Genomic DNA, 16,799 nt, shown 5'->3' on the forward strand with positions numbered 1-16,799 from the left:
TTCCTAATTATGCTGTGGACTTTCTCTCTAATGCATCCCCCCCACCCTCTCCCCCCACCTTTTCTCTAAATAAAACAACTGGCACATTAAGTTTGCAGAGGGAAGATTACATCTTAGCCATGCCTTGTGTACCAGTACCGACACAAAGCTTAGCATCCCTCTCTTGGTTTTTGTCGTCCTGTTACTTAACAGACCACAGTGTGAAATGTACAATTTTGGAGGAAAACAAGGCAAACCCACTAGAACATGTCAAGTATGATGCTGCCGCCTGAAGATGTTCCGAGCCTGGCCTGGCAGGTGGGGCTGGGGTAAGAAGGAGGAGAGGGAGAGAATGCCATGATGCTGGGCTGTGGCAAGAAGGAAAGTGGGTCTTAGCTGGCATGCCCAAGACATAAAGGAGAATGAAAGAATCCATCCAACTCCTGCTTTGTCAGCAACCAAGGGTGTTGTCTGTGATGTGGCATAACGTTAAAAAAAAAAGAAAACAAACCAAAATGAATTTTGAATTGTCATTTAAAAATTCACCGTACAGTTACTATCTTGGGAAGCAGGGGCAAATTGGATATGTTGAAAGAGCATGCCAAAAAAGAGAGGGGCCAGTAACTTTCCTAAGGGTGGGAAATCTCAATACATTGGGCCTCAGAGTGAGTTTGTTATCAATCAACAAGCATTTATCAGCTACCTACTGTGTTCCAACAAGCATTTATTAGCTACCTACTATAGTCCAGGATCTCTTCTAGGTTTTGGAATTACAAAGACAAGAATAAGGAAATCCTTGCCCTCAAGGTGAATCTATTTTATTGAAGGAGGGAGGGAATAACATATAAATGTACTTCCAAGACTCAGCTCAATTACTACCTTCTTTGTGTTCTATGTGATGCCAGTCCTAAGTCCCCCAATTACCACTGCACTTCCCCCAATAGCTACTTAATACTTATATATAGATGTATATCTACATATATAAACATACATGCATATATACATGCATTTACTTTATATATTTATATATACTTATACATTTATTTTCTATATAATACACTCAAACACACATGCACATATATAAACAAACTTGTATCCACACATGCTTATTAACATGTCTATGATACTTTAAACAGACATCTATGTGACAGCATATATCCATTCCTTGTATAGAGTCATACAGGCATGTGCCTATTACATATATATATATATATATATATATACACACACATATACATATACATATACACACATACATATACATACATATATGTATATACATACATACATATATATATATATATATATATGCATGCATGTATATGATATATGAGATTAAGGAACTTTCCCAGGATCACACACACCTAGTAAGTGTCTGAGGGCAGACTTGAACTCAGTTCTTCCTGATTCTGGGCCCAGAGTTCTATCCACTGGACCATCTAGCTGTCTCTTCAGGGACAGGAGACATGTGTTGCACCTTCCTCATAGCAGGTACTCAGTTTTTATTGAATTGCAGACCAGATGCCTACTTCTAGCTCAGTCATTATCAAGTTTTCCACCACTTTTCTAAACTGCACATGGTATAAACTTTGCCCAGAATTCAGCAGCTTTCCATTTACTGTTTTTATTATCTCCATGTCTGTCAGTTTTATCCTTTTGACAAGTCATTTAGGGGAAAAGGCATAGAGATACTTCTCTGTGTTGAGATAATGGCTTTTTCTAGGAGAAGTAGAACTTTCAAACATCCCTGCACATTTCTAACCCTCTATGGAGGCTTTACTCTATTAACCACTGCTATAGTTTCTTGTTTTATATTCAGGAAAGATTCAATAAACGTTGGATGATTGATTGACCTAATGAGTTACCAACATTTAGGGCCTGACACCAAGATTTCGAGTTCTGATGGAACTTTGAGTGGCCCTAGAGTTTCGAATCCCAGAATCTGATGAACCTCTAAGCACAATCTATTCGTGAATAAGAAGGAAATTCTTCCAGATAGACCTGACAACTGGTCATCTAACCTTTCATGGAAGAACTTAAAGGATGTGGGACCCATTACCTCCTATGAAAATCCATTTTACTTTGAAGGCAGTTCTAGTTTTTAGAATGTCTATCTGCTTCTCTGTAATGTCTATACATTGCTACCATTCATAGTTTTGAGCCAAGCAGGAAAAAAAAAACCCTCATCTTTCTTCTATGTGATACCCCTATTTGTTACGAGTTAAAGATATTACAAAAAAACTTCCAGAAGAAAAGCAGCAACACAATCAGTGATTTTACGTTGGCTAATTTCTGTCTAAAACCAGAGAAATCCTTCAAGAAGGAAAGTTCTACCAGACTAGGTATGTTCTGGGTCAAGGCCCCTCACAAACTGCTTATCTCAAGCCTAACCTTTGTTTTGGTCTCTGAATCAAAACCCTCCTCAGTCTTTCAATGGTGACTTGTTTGAATCTGACCTGGGTCAATAGCCAGTAAAAGGAAATTGTGCTGAATTATCAGAATCATTATTTGTGCTGACTTATCTGAAATAAGTAAGACAGATGAGCTGTAGTATCTGCACACTTGATTACACCATTCCCCAATTTTTTTTTTTTTCTGGGCCTTCATCTTGGATATGTGCAGAAAGTAGTAATCTTTTCCTACAGCATTTCAGTTCTAACTTTGGCTCCTGAATCACGCTCCAATGTCCCATCAAGCATCACTGTAATGTGATAAATTCATCCAAAGTCTCAATGTGCCAGTCAGCACGTGATGGATGCCGCCATGGAAGCGGCCGAATGTGCTACATCAGGTTCCAAACACTCACCATATTAGGCAAGACACTCCCTCTGCTGACAGTAGGTGTTTCTGCTTTAGTTGAGAATAATTCACTGAGTAGATAATTGGTGAATCCCCAGTGGGAACAAAACTTGATTCTGCCTGAGCATAGGTTACTAAGTGAACCACCATAAAATAATTGATTTTGTGATATATCAAGTGGGGACATACTCAAGACTACTGAACTTTTCACTTAGGGCCTGGGGCTGAAGTTGAACTGGGCTCCCAAAGGTGAGGAACCTGTGCATGACTCGGGCTGGGTTTCACACTGTAACAGCCAATTTAACTTTCATTTTCCTTATTAATCTGATGTGTTCCAACTTCACTGTGTCAGGATGTACAGGGACTTTCATTATAGCAGCTGAATTGTTATTGGAGATAATCACCCAAGGAATGCATCACAAAAGTCTAGGAAGTCATCTCTCTCTCTCTCTCTCTCTCTCTCTCTCTCTCTCTCTCTCTCTCTCTCTCTCTCTTTCTCTCTCTCTCTCTCTCTCTCTCTCTCTCTCTCTCTCTCTCTCTCTCAGTATCTCTGTCTGTTTCTCTGTCTATCTCTGTCTCTCTAGTCCTCTTGTCCTTTCTCCATCTCTGTCTGTCCTTCTGTCTCTGTCTTTGTCTTTCAGTCTGTCTGTCTCCGTCTTTGTCTCTCTGTCTCTGCCTTTGTCTGTCTGTCTGTCTCTCTGTGTCTCTGCCTGTCTCTGTCTCTATCTCTGTCTCTCTATCCTGTTGTTTTAGTGAAGAGGTTTTTGGATGCTGATAGGAAAGTTGCTGTAGCTATGGGGCAAATTTAATTGCATTTTTAGAAACTTCTTTTAATCCTATAATAACAAAAAATTAAATCAGCGCTGACATTTTTTGTTGCCAGAAGAAGGTAGTAAAAGGGTAAAGAAATAATTGTTAGTTCTGAGAATATAATTAGCAACTTTAATGCTTTAATCTAAAAAATGCATATTTTGAGCCTGGGTGAATGATTAAAGAAAAAGATATTGAAAGTCTTTGAAATTTCTCACTGTGTTTGTTTTTCATTGTAAGTTATGATCACTGTAATTAGCTCATTTAGTACGTTTATAATGTAAACAAATATGGATATCTGCAAGTTCAGGGACACATTTCAGGGCCAATAAGAGAAACACGCTGACCTCAGGCTCAGAGTATTAAGCCTTTCTTGTAATGTTTGGCACTACTGAGCTCTTTGATTCTGGAAAAATCAAAAAAAGCTTCTGGAAGATAAAAGAAAAGAGGATCAAATCCTGGGAGGCTTTCAACAAGGCTGGGGTACATTTGGAGATATCTTCAGAAGGCAAGTGATAAGAACCTGGCCCACCCACAGTCTCTGTTCTCCCTTCCTCAGCTCTTGACTTCACTGCAGCATAGATAGGGGCATATTTAGAGACCTTGGACAGTGAATTCACCTGTGTCTAGGTGAGAACCACCACAGGGATGCTAAGTTGTGAATTGAATAAAGTCACAGGCTATGTTCCACTTAGGAACACAGGATATTCCACAGGATACTCCTTCTTGCATTCATATACCTGACTATCTTGCTATGCCTTACATAAACTGTTAAATCTCATTACTATGCACTAGAAAAAGGGGAAAAAACCCAGGAGGGATCTGGGGACTGAACTTTTTCGGGGGGTCTCATTTCTCTCCAAGGTACACATTAAAATTCTCTATTTCATTCATTAGTGTGAACAGGAGCTGCCTGAGAAAATAGCTGATGGGATTTCCCTTAATGAATAGTGGGGCTTTTCTATGCTCCAGAGGTTTAAAATTGGGTTTCATCTCACTAAGGGTTTTTTTTTCCCCTTCTCTCTTTTTAAAACTGTATGTTTGGTTATATTTCCAGAGATCACTGAGGCCGTGACCTGCCTTATCTATTTCTAATCGCTCATATGATTAGGAGCGTAACCCACAGGTAAGTGGAAGGGACTGATTTTGGATATATTGCTGAAATTTTTAAAATATTATTTGAAAATTTCTACTCTCTTAATCACATTAAATCATACACACATAAAAATCACACGAGCTTGATTTTGTAAAACTCTTAATATTTACACGTTAGAAATAGAAAATGAGAGAGAGAGAGTATGTTAATCATTGCCTCTCTTTATCCCAACTGTTTTAGGACTTTCATTTTTATTTGGAATCATTTTTATCTGGCACACAATTTTACCTTTACTTCTGTATAGGAAGCGTGATTCAGACAATTTTCTTTTTCTAATTTATCTTTCCCTCACTTCCACCAGGAAGTCTTCTATAGTTACCAAAGTCCATCATGATCTCTCTTTACTCTATTGTCTAACTCTTATTTTCTACTCTATTCATTTGGCACATGCTCCATCTTATTTTGTATGATTATGAAACTCCCCCCCACCCACCCACCCCTGCAGGGCAATGAGGGTTAGGTGACTTGCTCAGGGTCACACAGCTAGTAAGTATCAAGTGTCTGAGGCTAGATGTGAACTCAGGTCCTCCTGAATCCAGGGTCAGTACTTTATCCACTGTGCCATCTAGCTGTCCCCTATGAAACTATTTTTATGGCCATGGCCCATATTAAAATTAGTTCCTTGGAGTCAGGTATCATTTCTTGTCTCCCTGTGAATTAGCACAGTTCCTTGAACATAATGGATACTCAACAATCACTTGCTGTCATTGATGCTACAAATGGGTTATGTCGTACAGAAATGGTTCTCTCTTTGTTATTGTCTCACCCTCTTCCCAAAAGAAAGTCATCTGTGGTGCCCACTAACTCATATCAAAATTCTACCAGATATGTAGAATCAGTAGGGTAAAAAAGGGATTAATCCATAAGTGTTCAATATCACTATTCTGAGAAGGTTTGTGGCAATGATGAATAGACTGTGATAATCTCAACCTTACCTAGAAAAGACAATGGTGGTTCAAGGCAGGAAAGAAGAGAACAGGTATCTATTAAACACTGACTATAGACTAGACAGTATGTTAAGTACCTTATAAATAGTACCTCATTTGATCCTCACAACAACCCTGTGAGATGTGTTATTATTATCCCCACTTTATGGATGAGGAAACTGAGGCAGACTGAGATTAAGTGACTTGCCCAGGGTCACACAGCTAGTAAGTATCAGAGGGCAAATTTGAACTCAGTCTTCTGGTCACAAAATTCAGTACCTTATCTACTATATCATGTTGTAATTCTCCCTTCCACAGAGGTTCTACCCAGTGTTTTGGTGTCTTCCTCCAATTCTCTTGACTTTCTATGCATACCCAATGACATAAAAGGACTTTGTAAATCGATAAAATATTTGTCTAGTTAAGAAACAGGTAGTGCAGTGTATAGAGCATTTGACCTGGAGTCAGGAAGAAAGACCTGAGTTCAAATCTGACTTAGAGACTTAACTGTGTGATCCTAGGCAAGTCACTTAGCCTTTGGCCACCCCTGTTTCCTCACCTATAAAATAGGATAATAATAGCACCTACTCCTCCCTGTGTTGTTGTGAAGAAAATGAGATAATATTTGAAAAGCTTTTAGCAAAACTTAAAGCACCATATAAATGATAGTTGTTTATTATTCTTATTATTAGTTGGACTATTCACAGAGTGAATGCTGAAAGGATTAAACCATTTGGAGATCATTCTTTCTAATGACTGCAAGGTATTTATAATCAGTTGAGAGTGACATGCTATTGAGCTCAAGCTATTTGGTTTTCTAACTGCCCACCAAGATGCTTGTAGATTTTTTTCTAAATCAGATCATGTGAAATTTAAGTGAATTGGAAAACTTGAATTTAATGAGAATAACTGGCCTTGAATGCTTCACAATTTACAAAAACTTGTGTACATTATTGCATTGGAGCCATAAAGAAACCCTGTGAAATAGGTATTTTTATCCCCAAAATATTGATAAGGAAACTGAATTGAAGAGGAATGAAATGATTTGCTTATGGTCACTGAGCTGGAAAGTGACAAATTTAAGTCTAAACCCAGCTTTCTTAGAATAATCAATCAGCATTTCCCATGTACCATGTTTCTTCTCTGTATGAACGACTTGGCTGGTGAACATTAAAACCCCATTATGACCTCCACAAACTCTCTTTTCTACTATTGGGGATGGGGATAGGCAAGATGGGGGAGAGTGGGGCAGAGCTCAGACACTCTAAAAGCAGAAACCAAAGGAGTTAATCATCTGCAAGACTGGAGGGATATTACAGCAAAAGTAGTATTGGGAAGTCTCTGATTCTCAGCACATTATTTGTTGCTACCGCCAAAGGAGAAAAATAAGTCTTGGATATTACAGCTGTCATTGTGACATCTGTTGTTTCAGTATCCGTGACTGCTTCAGTCGCCATCTGACCCAGATCATCTCCATAACATTCTGTCCACTATTAAACTGTGAAAGGGCCTTGAACTCCAGGTGATGTTTCAAGGTTGATATCCCAAGTCACCTGTCTTGGTCTCTCTGACTGCCTCTCTTCTGAAAAGTAATGCCCATTTTTTGTGGAATTGATGGCAAGACAAGACTCTCAGTTCAAAGGGGCTCAGAGAAGCAAGAAGCAATAGTTCCTGAAATGTGGTCAAGTCCTGCTTTTAATTATCTTTTCTAAACTACTGAAGGATGCTAAAATTTTCAGTTAGGAGATCTTGCTCATAATTGGCATCATTGTGACTTTATACAGTTGAACCCCTTATAAGAAAACAGTGCAACTATCCATATAGATAGAGCAGATAATCCCAAATGCCATTAGCTAGTGCTTTCAGCATTTAAAATTGTTTTTAATTGTGTACTACATCATCTTGTACAAAACCAGGTGTCTACTTGTCTTCTTAGATTTCCAAACCATGCCACTGTGTACCTTTCCTCTCTCTAGCTCTCCATGAGAATGAAACCCCTTTGAGGCCAGAAGATCCCTTTCTTGTATTCATATCCCAAATGCTTAGCACAGTGCCAGGCACATAGTAAACATTTAATAAATACTTTATCATCACCCATAATTCACCAGCGTACACAACAATTGCAACACACAAAGGACAGAAAAATAATATTATATTAAATCACTCAATTTTGTTAAATACAGCTTATTGAATTATATTTTAAATTTAAAATAGCAAAAAAAATTAAAACAGTAATGGCCAAAGTGTCCTGTTTGTGTTCCTTTCTGAATTGACTTGTGTTTTCTTCCGCATGCTTTATGTACTTGTTATTTTTTTTCATTGTTTGCAGAATGGATTGTATCTGTTATCTAATTTGTGACTCACAACAACCTTCTGAGGGAGCTGACATATGTTTCATTATCTCTGTTTTACATGTGATGAAACTAAGGCTCAGGGAAACAAAACTGTAACTAGGAAAGAACAAGGGCTTTGCTCCAGGGTTCCAAAATTTTGAGGGCTTTGATAGCACTTGCATAACTTCACCAGGTAGAAGCAACTCATTGAAGCACAAAGTTCGGTAGAATAATTCATTAAAACAGGAAGTGACCAGATGGTTCTTTCCCTCTGCCCATCCAACTTCTCTTATATCCCAGGTGGGTACCCCTTCCTTGCCCTCTCTCCTAACAGCATATTCCCCAGGAGCATCTTTGGAATGTATCCCAAACTCTTTAATGATCCATGAGGTCATCCTTCCACCTCTACGCCAACTTGTCACCCAACAATTTTTATCCTTTGAACACTGTTTTCAATGCTATCCTAGCCATAAGAATTAGTAGTTATAGTTCTACAGCGAAGTTAAATGATTTTTCCACGTTAGCTTGGGTAACAAGTCTTTAAAGTAGGATTCAAATCCAGGTCTTTTCTGATACCAAACCCATGATTCTTTGTACTCTGAGTGCATGAAGATTCTCCACTTTACCTAAAGAAAAACAAAGTAAAAAGATTCCTGCAATAGCAGAGCTTCTTCCATATTTCTCTTTTTCTTAAACCATCCATGATTTTGCAGAATGGCCAGTAATCAACTAGAGTTAAAATGGAAGTATCTCTTCAATTAAAATGTACATGAATGGGAAAATACAATGTGGGTGGTTAATGATTTGCACCTTTTCACAAGAAGTGTTTACTGTGTAAAGTGAGGTATACCTTTATTTTAAGGTGCCTTTCTTTCAGAGACTTCCAGCAGTAATTCTGAATTAGCTCCTGAACTTCTATCAACATTTCATGGAGTGTGATTCTACTCTTTTTTTTCAGGGCAATGAGGGTTACTTTCCCAGGGTCACACAGCTAGTGTCAAGTGTCTGAGGCTGGATTTGAACTCAGATCCTCCTGAATCCAGGGCCGCTGCTTTATCCACTGTGCCACCTAGCTGCCCACGATTCTACTCTTTTTCACATGAAGAATCTGGGAAAGAGAATGGTGAAATTCACTGCCCAATGTTTCTCAGCCAATCTGTTGTGGTCAGGAAGCGATAACCTAACAGCTCTTCCTTCATTTCTTTTTGCCTTGTTCCTGTGAAAAATCTTAATGTTTAATTCAAGGGTGTTCAAGCCATATTTCACTCTTTGATAGGAGGTCAGGATTTTCCAGCACCTTCTTAAGAAGATATTTCGTCTTTGACCCATTCCCTAAACCTACTTGTGATTGACTCCCCCCCCCCAAAGGAGAATAGCCATTAAAAGATTTCAGATCTGATGAAATTGTCCTTGATTAACTCTTTGGTTCCCTCTGTATTTGCCTTTTAGAGAAGGCATACTGTAGGTCTTGACTAACAAATTCTCTCAGTAACAGAAAAACAACAACAACAACAACAAAAAAAAAACCCAAAGCCAAAACTGATTATCTTTTGTGGGACATAAGGGTAGTGAGTGATTCTCACTATTAGAACATTCCCTTAAATTGTCAGCATTTTCCCTGCCAGGATAATTCCAAGATTTAAGTACTAAAGTTTTCTCTTTTCTCTCACAAAATCTTTCAGTGAACTGACTAGATAATGTATGGTTGAAACAGAGCATGAAGCTCTACCTCTTCCACTATGTACTGGTATAATCTCATTCCATGTCTCTTGGCCTCAGTTTCTTCAGGGTCAAATTAAGGGACTGGATTAGATCAGGCTATCTTAACTATTTTGCTATTCATAGACCTTTTTGGCAACCTGTTGGAGCTTATGGACTCCTCAGAATGATGGTTTTTAGTGTACAAAGTAAAATACATAGGATTACAAAGCAAAGTAATTCTATTAAAATGCGGTGATCAGGGTAGCTTGGTGGTTCAGTGGATAAAGCATTGGCCCTGGATTCAGGAGGACCTGAGTTCAAATTTGACCTCAGACACTTGACACCTACTAGCTGTGTGACCCTGGACAAGTCACTTAACCCTCATTTTCCCACCCTCACCCCACCCCCCCCAAAAGTGGTGATCACCATTTTTAAAGTCTTTTATTATTTTCTAGTTACATATATAGTTTTCCACATTTGTTTTCACAGGATTTTTAGTTCCATTTTTTTTCTCCCACCCTCCCTTCCCTCCCTCCTCCCCAAGATGGAAAGCAGTCTGATATAGGTTGTATATGTACAATAACATTAAACATATTTCTACATTAGTCATCTTGTGAAAGAAGAATCAGAGCATAAGGGGAAAATCTTAAAAAAGAAGGAAAAAAGCAGTTCAAAAGAAGAAACAGTATGGTTCAATCTGCATTCATAATTCACAGTTCTTTTTTTCTGGATGTTGAGAACATTTTCTATCATGAGTTCTTTAAAATTGTTTTGGATTGTTGCACTGCTGAGAAGAGCCAAGTCTATCACCATTGTTCATCACACAATGTTGGTTACTGTGTACAATGTTCTCCTGGTTCTGCTCATCTCAGTCAGCATCAGTTCATGTAAGTCTTTCCAGGTTTCTCTGAACTCCTCCTGCTTATTGTTTCTTACAGAACAAAAATATTCTGTTATATTCATATACTCCAACTTATTTAGCCATTCCCCTATTGATGGGCATTACCTTGATTTCCAATTCTTTGACACCACAAAGAGAGCTGCTATCAATATTTGTGTACATGTGGGTCCTTTTCTCTTTTCTATGGTCTCTTGGGGATACAGACCTAGCAGTGGTACCACTGGGTCAAAGGGTATAAACAGTCCCATAGCACTTTGGGCATAATTCCAAATTGCTCTCCAGAATGGTTGGATCAGTTCACAGCTCCACCAACAATGCATTAGTGTTCCAATTTTTCTACAGCTTCTCCAACATTTATGATTTTCCTTTTTTGTCATATTGGCCAATCTGATGGGTATGAGGTGGCACCTCAGAGTTGTTTTAATTTGCATTTCTCTGATGAATAATGATTTAGAGCATTTTTCATATGGCAATAGATAGCTTTGACTTCTTCATCAGAAAACCACCTGTTCATATCCTTTTACCATTTCTCAATTGGGGAATGACTTAGATTCTTATAAATTTGATTTAGTTCCCAATATATTTTAGAAATGAGGCCTTTATCAGAAATGCTGGCTGTAAAAATTGTTTCCCAGTTTTTTGCCTCCCTTCTAATTTTGGCTGCATTGCTTCCATTTGTACAAAACCTTTTTAATTTAATGTAATCAAAGTCTTCCATCTTGCATTTCATAATATTCTCTATGTCTTGTTTGGACATAAATTGTTTTCCTCTCCATAGGTCTGAGAGGTAAACTATTCCTTCCTCTTCTAATTTACCTATGGTATCACCCTTGATATCTAAATCTTGAATCCATTTTGACCTTATTTTTGTATAAGGTATAAGATGTTGGTCCATGCCTAGTTTTTGCCATACTATCTTCCAGTTTTCTCAGCAGTTTTTGTCAAATACTAAATTCCTATCCCAGAAGCTGGAGTCTTTGGGTTTATCAAACAGTAGATTACTATAGACATTTACTACTGTGTCTCCTGTGCCTAACCTATTCTATTGATCCAACACTCTATTTCTTATCCAGTACCAAATAGTTTTGATGACTGTCACTTTGTAGTATAGCTTTAAATTTGGTACAGCTAGCCCACCTTCCTGTGCATTTTTTTCCCATTAGTTCCCCTGATATTCTTGACTTTTTGATTTTCCAGATGAATTTTGTTATTTTTTCTAACTCTATAAAATAATTTTAGGTAGTCTGATTGGTATACCACTGAATAGGTAAAGTAATTTAGGTAAAATTGTCATTTTTATGATATTAGCTCGGCCTATCCATGAGCAATTGATTTTTTTTCCAGTTACATAGATTTGATTTTATTTGCGTGAAAAGTGTTTTGTAATTGTGTTCATAGAGTTACTGGGTTTGTCTTGCTTGGCAGGTAGACTCCCAAGTATTTTATATTGTCTACTGTTACTTTAAATGGAATTTCTCTTTCTATCTCTTGCTGTTGGACTTTGTTGGTCATGTTTAGAAATGTTGATGATTTATGTGGGTTTATTTTATATCCTCCAACTTTGCTAAAGTTGTTAATTGTTTCAAGCAGTTTTTAGTTGATTGTTTAGCATTCTCTAAGTATACCATCATATAATCTGCAAAGAGTGAAAGTTTTGTTTCCTCCTTGCCTATTCTAATGATCACCATTTTAAAAAAAAAAGATTAATTTCAAAAACCTCAGGTTAAGAAGGTCTGGATTAGAGGATCTTGAGGTTTGTCCAACTTTCAGTCTATGATTAAGGGCTAGATCATTTTTAGATAAATTTCTTTTCCATTTAAATGTCTACTATTAGCTAGTACTGTATAATTTAAGCTGGTCTTTCCTTACTTTGTTTCTTTTCTTTTCTTTTTCTTTTGTAAGATTTTTTAAAAATTTAATTTTTAAATTTTAAATTTTTATTGTTTTGCAGGGCAATGGGGGTCAAGTGAATTGCCGAGGATCACACAGCTAGTAAGTGTCAAGTGTCTGAGACCAGATTTGAACTCAGGTTCTCCTGAATCTGGAGCTGGTACTTTATCCACTGTGCCACCTAGCTGCCCCTCCTTACTTTGTTTCAAGGAGTATCTTTATATTCAGTTTTCACTTACAATGCTATGAGGCTGGGTTTTTTAATTTATTAAATTATATCCATTGTGGAATGTGCCCTACAAAGTGCCATTTGAGATGAATGAACTTTTGGATCAGCCAAGTGGATGAGAATAACATAAGAATAAGAACATTCCAAGTTTCCTAACCCACTGAAATTATTGCAAGGATGCCTAAGTGGGAAATCAGGTGTCTAAGAACCCTGACCTCCACTAGTCTATTTGTCAATCCAACCAGTGTCTTCTTGACCAACTTTCTTTTTCTGGGGTTTATAAGCATGTTAATGTTATATGAACAAGAACCTGGGAGGTCACATTCTTTTGTATTCAAAGGGTATTTTAAAAATGGTATAGATCAACATTTTAAAAAGTAAAGCTTTTTTTCCCCTCCAAGGAAAGCTACACAAAGTGATCTAGATGCTTTTGTGACTGGGGCCAGGGGGTGGGAATGATAAACATATGTTTCTTGTATTTAATATATATTTTACATCTACTTGAAGACTTCTCCAAGAGGTCTTGATTATCTCAAGGAGAGGACAGCATTGAATTACTTACAGTGACAGCTTGTCTTGAGTGAACACTCTGCAGGAGCATGTGTATGGGATTGGGAAGATTGAAGATGTATTTCCCTACATAGCCAGGACATGTGATTAGAGAGGCTATGGTGGCTAGGAAGATGGGTTGGACACCACAGCTAAAGTCTTACTTTAATAATACAGAGAGATCTATCTCTGACTTGTACAGGGGTGCATTGTATTGCTCTGCACCAATGTAAGTCTGCAAAGAAAACAGGCATCTTATAACATGAGGGCTATATGCCCTCAGAGTAAACATGACCCAGGATCAGTTTCAACTCATTGGAAACCAGGATGCACTGGTGTTATGTGATATGGTCTCTGTTGTGAGCCTGGTCCTTAAAGTACCAGTAAGGAATTGGGATGGATGCCACAAAAATGCAAACAGAGGCCTACTTATATGCAAAAGATGATGGAGAGAAGGAAAAGAATAAGATGGGCTACTTCAGAACTAGAGGTTGAGTGAAGGGTTGTTCTGTTCCATGAATGCAATGGGGAAATGGAAAATGGGGAAAATTGAGGCATTAATAGCATGTAATGCATTGTAAAATGGGGTTGTTCATGTAATATCACCTGAAATGTATCATAGAAGTCAGAGAAACTTTATGAATCTGTGGAAACGCACAGAGCATGTGTATTCGTACAGGGAAAATGAAGAAAAAATGATGAAGTTACAAAGAGGAGGTGGGCAGCTTTATGGAAGGCAGTGTAGGAAAAGGAAAAAGCAGTAACTCCAGAGCTAGAAGGCTTAGTATCTAATCCTGTCCCTGTTTCTTACTACCCATATGATTTTGGGCAAGGTGCTTAATATCCCTTGGTTTCAGTTTCCTCCTCTTTAAAATGAGGTGATTGGACTAGATGGTTCTGGTTCCTAAGGTCCCTTCTTGTTCAAAGTATAGGATCCAAGGGATTCTTCCTACTCAGAGATTTGGAGCAGAGAGGCAATGTGGCAAGTCACTTAGCCTCTCTGCCTCAGTTTCCTTATCTATAATTGGGGATGATAGTAGCATCTATCTCTCAAGGTTGTTGTGAAGATAGAATGAGATATTAATTGTAAAGTACTTTGCAAATCTTAAATCACTATATAAATTCTACTTTATTGTTATTATTGTTGTTATTGTTATTGTTGTTGTTGTTGTTATTATTATTATTTGTAACGATTGGAATAACACCACCTGCTGGAGACTTACTGTAGAAGAGTTCCGCCCATGAAGTGAAGGTCTTTGAGGGCAAGACCAGAAGTCTTTTCTTTGGCATCAGGAAGGGATGCAGGCTAGTGGGAGGAGGAAGGAAGAGACTGGCGCTCAGTCTCGCCCTCTTTCCTGGGGACTCTGGCAGAGAAAGGAGCTAGAAACCTGCTCTCCCATTAATAGATAGATGAATGTAGGCCTTTCTCTCTCTTTACCAAATTCTTATTCTCCTAAAAGTCTAACTCTTGCTGAAGCTTATAATTTATTGGCGACCACTCATTAGATATTTTAGACAGACTAGCTAGAATTTTAGCCCTTAACATATTATTATTATGAGCATTGGATGTGGGATTGGAGGCTCAGGCCTTGAATCCCACTTTAAATCTTTCATTTTGAAATTTAATTTATTGTGAACTTAAAATAAAACAAGTATTTCCACAAGATAGTAGAATAGAAAAAGAAAAGGTAATCGTACATGAAACTGCAAATCTATTATGTACAACTTGCTATTCTTTTTAGATATATAATAAAGTCATCATGTAACTTTTTTCCCTTTTTTTCTTCCTTCCCCTCCCTGACCTTGCCCTAGAGATGGCTACCTACCATTAGCTACAAATACATACATATAGACATACATACATATAGATATGTAAACCCATTCTATACATTTTTTTTTTTGCAGGGCAATGGGGGTTAAGTGACTTGCCCAGGGTCACACAGCTAGTAAGTGTCAAGTGTCTGAGGCTGGATTTGAACTCAGGTACTCCTGAATCCAGGTCCAGTGCTTTATCCACTGCGCCACCTAGCTGCCCCAATATACATATTTCTTAAAACAATATTGCTGTTATTGGATACAACATTTTCTTGGTTCTGTTAATTCCATTCTTCGTTATTTCATGTAAGTCTTCCCATGTTTTTCTAAGATCACTAAGCTCGTCATTTCTCACAGCACAATAATATTCCATCTCAATCATATACCATTACTTGTTCAGTAATTCCTCAATTGATGGCCATCTCTGAAATTTCCAGTTCTTGGCTACCACAAAAAGAGCTGCTATAAATATTTTAGAACATGTGGGTTATTTTCCTTTTTCCCTAATCATATTAGAAAATAGACCTAGTAGTGGTATTTCTGGGTCAAAGTATGTAGGCAGTTTAATAACTCTTTGGGCATAATTCCAAATTGCTCTGAACGTGGTTGAATCAGTTCACAGTTCCACCAATGGTGAATTGGTGTCTCATTTTTTTCACATCCCCTCCAACATTTGTCTCTTTTCTTTTCAACCACTTTATCAGTCTGATAGATATAAAATGATTTGTCAAAATTGTTCTATTGTGCATTTTTCTAATTAAAAATAATTTAGAACATTTTTCTATGACTATAAGTTGTTTTAATTTCTTCATCAGAAAACTGCACAAACAAAACCTTGCAAGAAGACATAGCAAGAGATACCCCATTTAAAATAACTATAGACAGTATGAAATACCTGGGAGTAACCTGTCAAAATAAATGTTGGAACTACATGAATAAAATTATTTTTTTAAATTATAGAAATAAAAACATATTTAAATAATTGTAGAAATATTAATTGTTCATGTGTAGGCAGGGTCAGTATCATGACAATTTTACCTCATCTATTCAATGCCATCCTAATTAAAAAACTAAACTACATATTTTACCGAATTAGAAAAAAAGAACATCAAAATCTATTTGGAAGAACAAAAAGCCAAGAATAATGAAGGAACTAATAAGAAAATGTAAAGGAAGAAGATTTAGCAGTACCAGATCTTAAGCTATTATAAAATAGTTTATAATAGGAAGTAATTATCAAAACTATCTGGTATTGGCTAAGAAATAGAAAGGTAGATAAGTAACACAGAGTAGACAAACAATTTACAACAGCAAATGAATATAATAACCTTGTATTTGACAAATGTAAAGACAAGATTTGGAGATAAGAATTCAATATTTGGCAAAAAAAACACAAAACAACCTGTTGGGAAAACTGAAAGCAGTCTGGCAGAAATTATATCATTTACCAAGGCAAAATCAACATGGAAACACGACCTAGGCATAAAAAGAAATATTACGAGATAATTTGAAGAACATGCAATATATTACCTATCATATTTATAGATAGGAGAACAATTTATAAATAAACAACAGATAATGAAAAGTGTGAGGTATAAAATGGGGAATTTCAATTACATTGAATTAAAAATGGTTTTGTGCAAATAAAATAAATGTAGCCAAGATTAGAAAGCAGATAAAACTCCTATATCTCATGTGTGTGTACACACAT

Source organism: Dromiciops gliroides, chromosome 4 (genome assembly GCF_019393635.1).
Source record: "Dromiciops gliroides isolate mDroGli1 chromosome 4, mDroGli1.pri, whole genome shotgun sequence".
Classification (NCBI taxonomy): domain Eukaryota; kingdom Metazoa; phylum Chordata; class Mammalia; order Microbiotheria; family Microbiotheriidae; genus Dromiciops; species Dromiciops gliroides.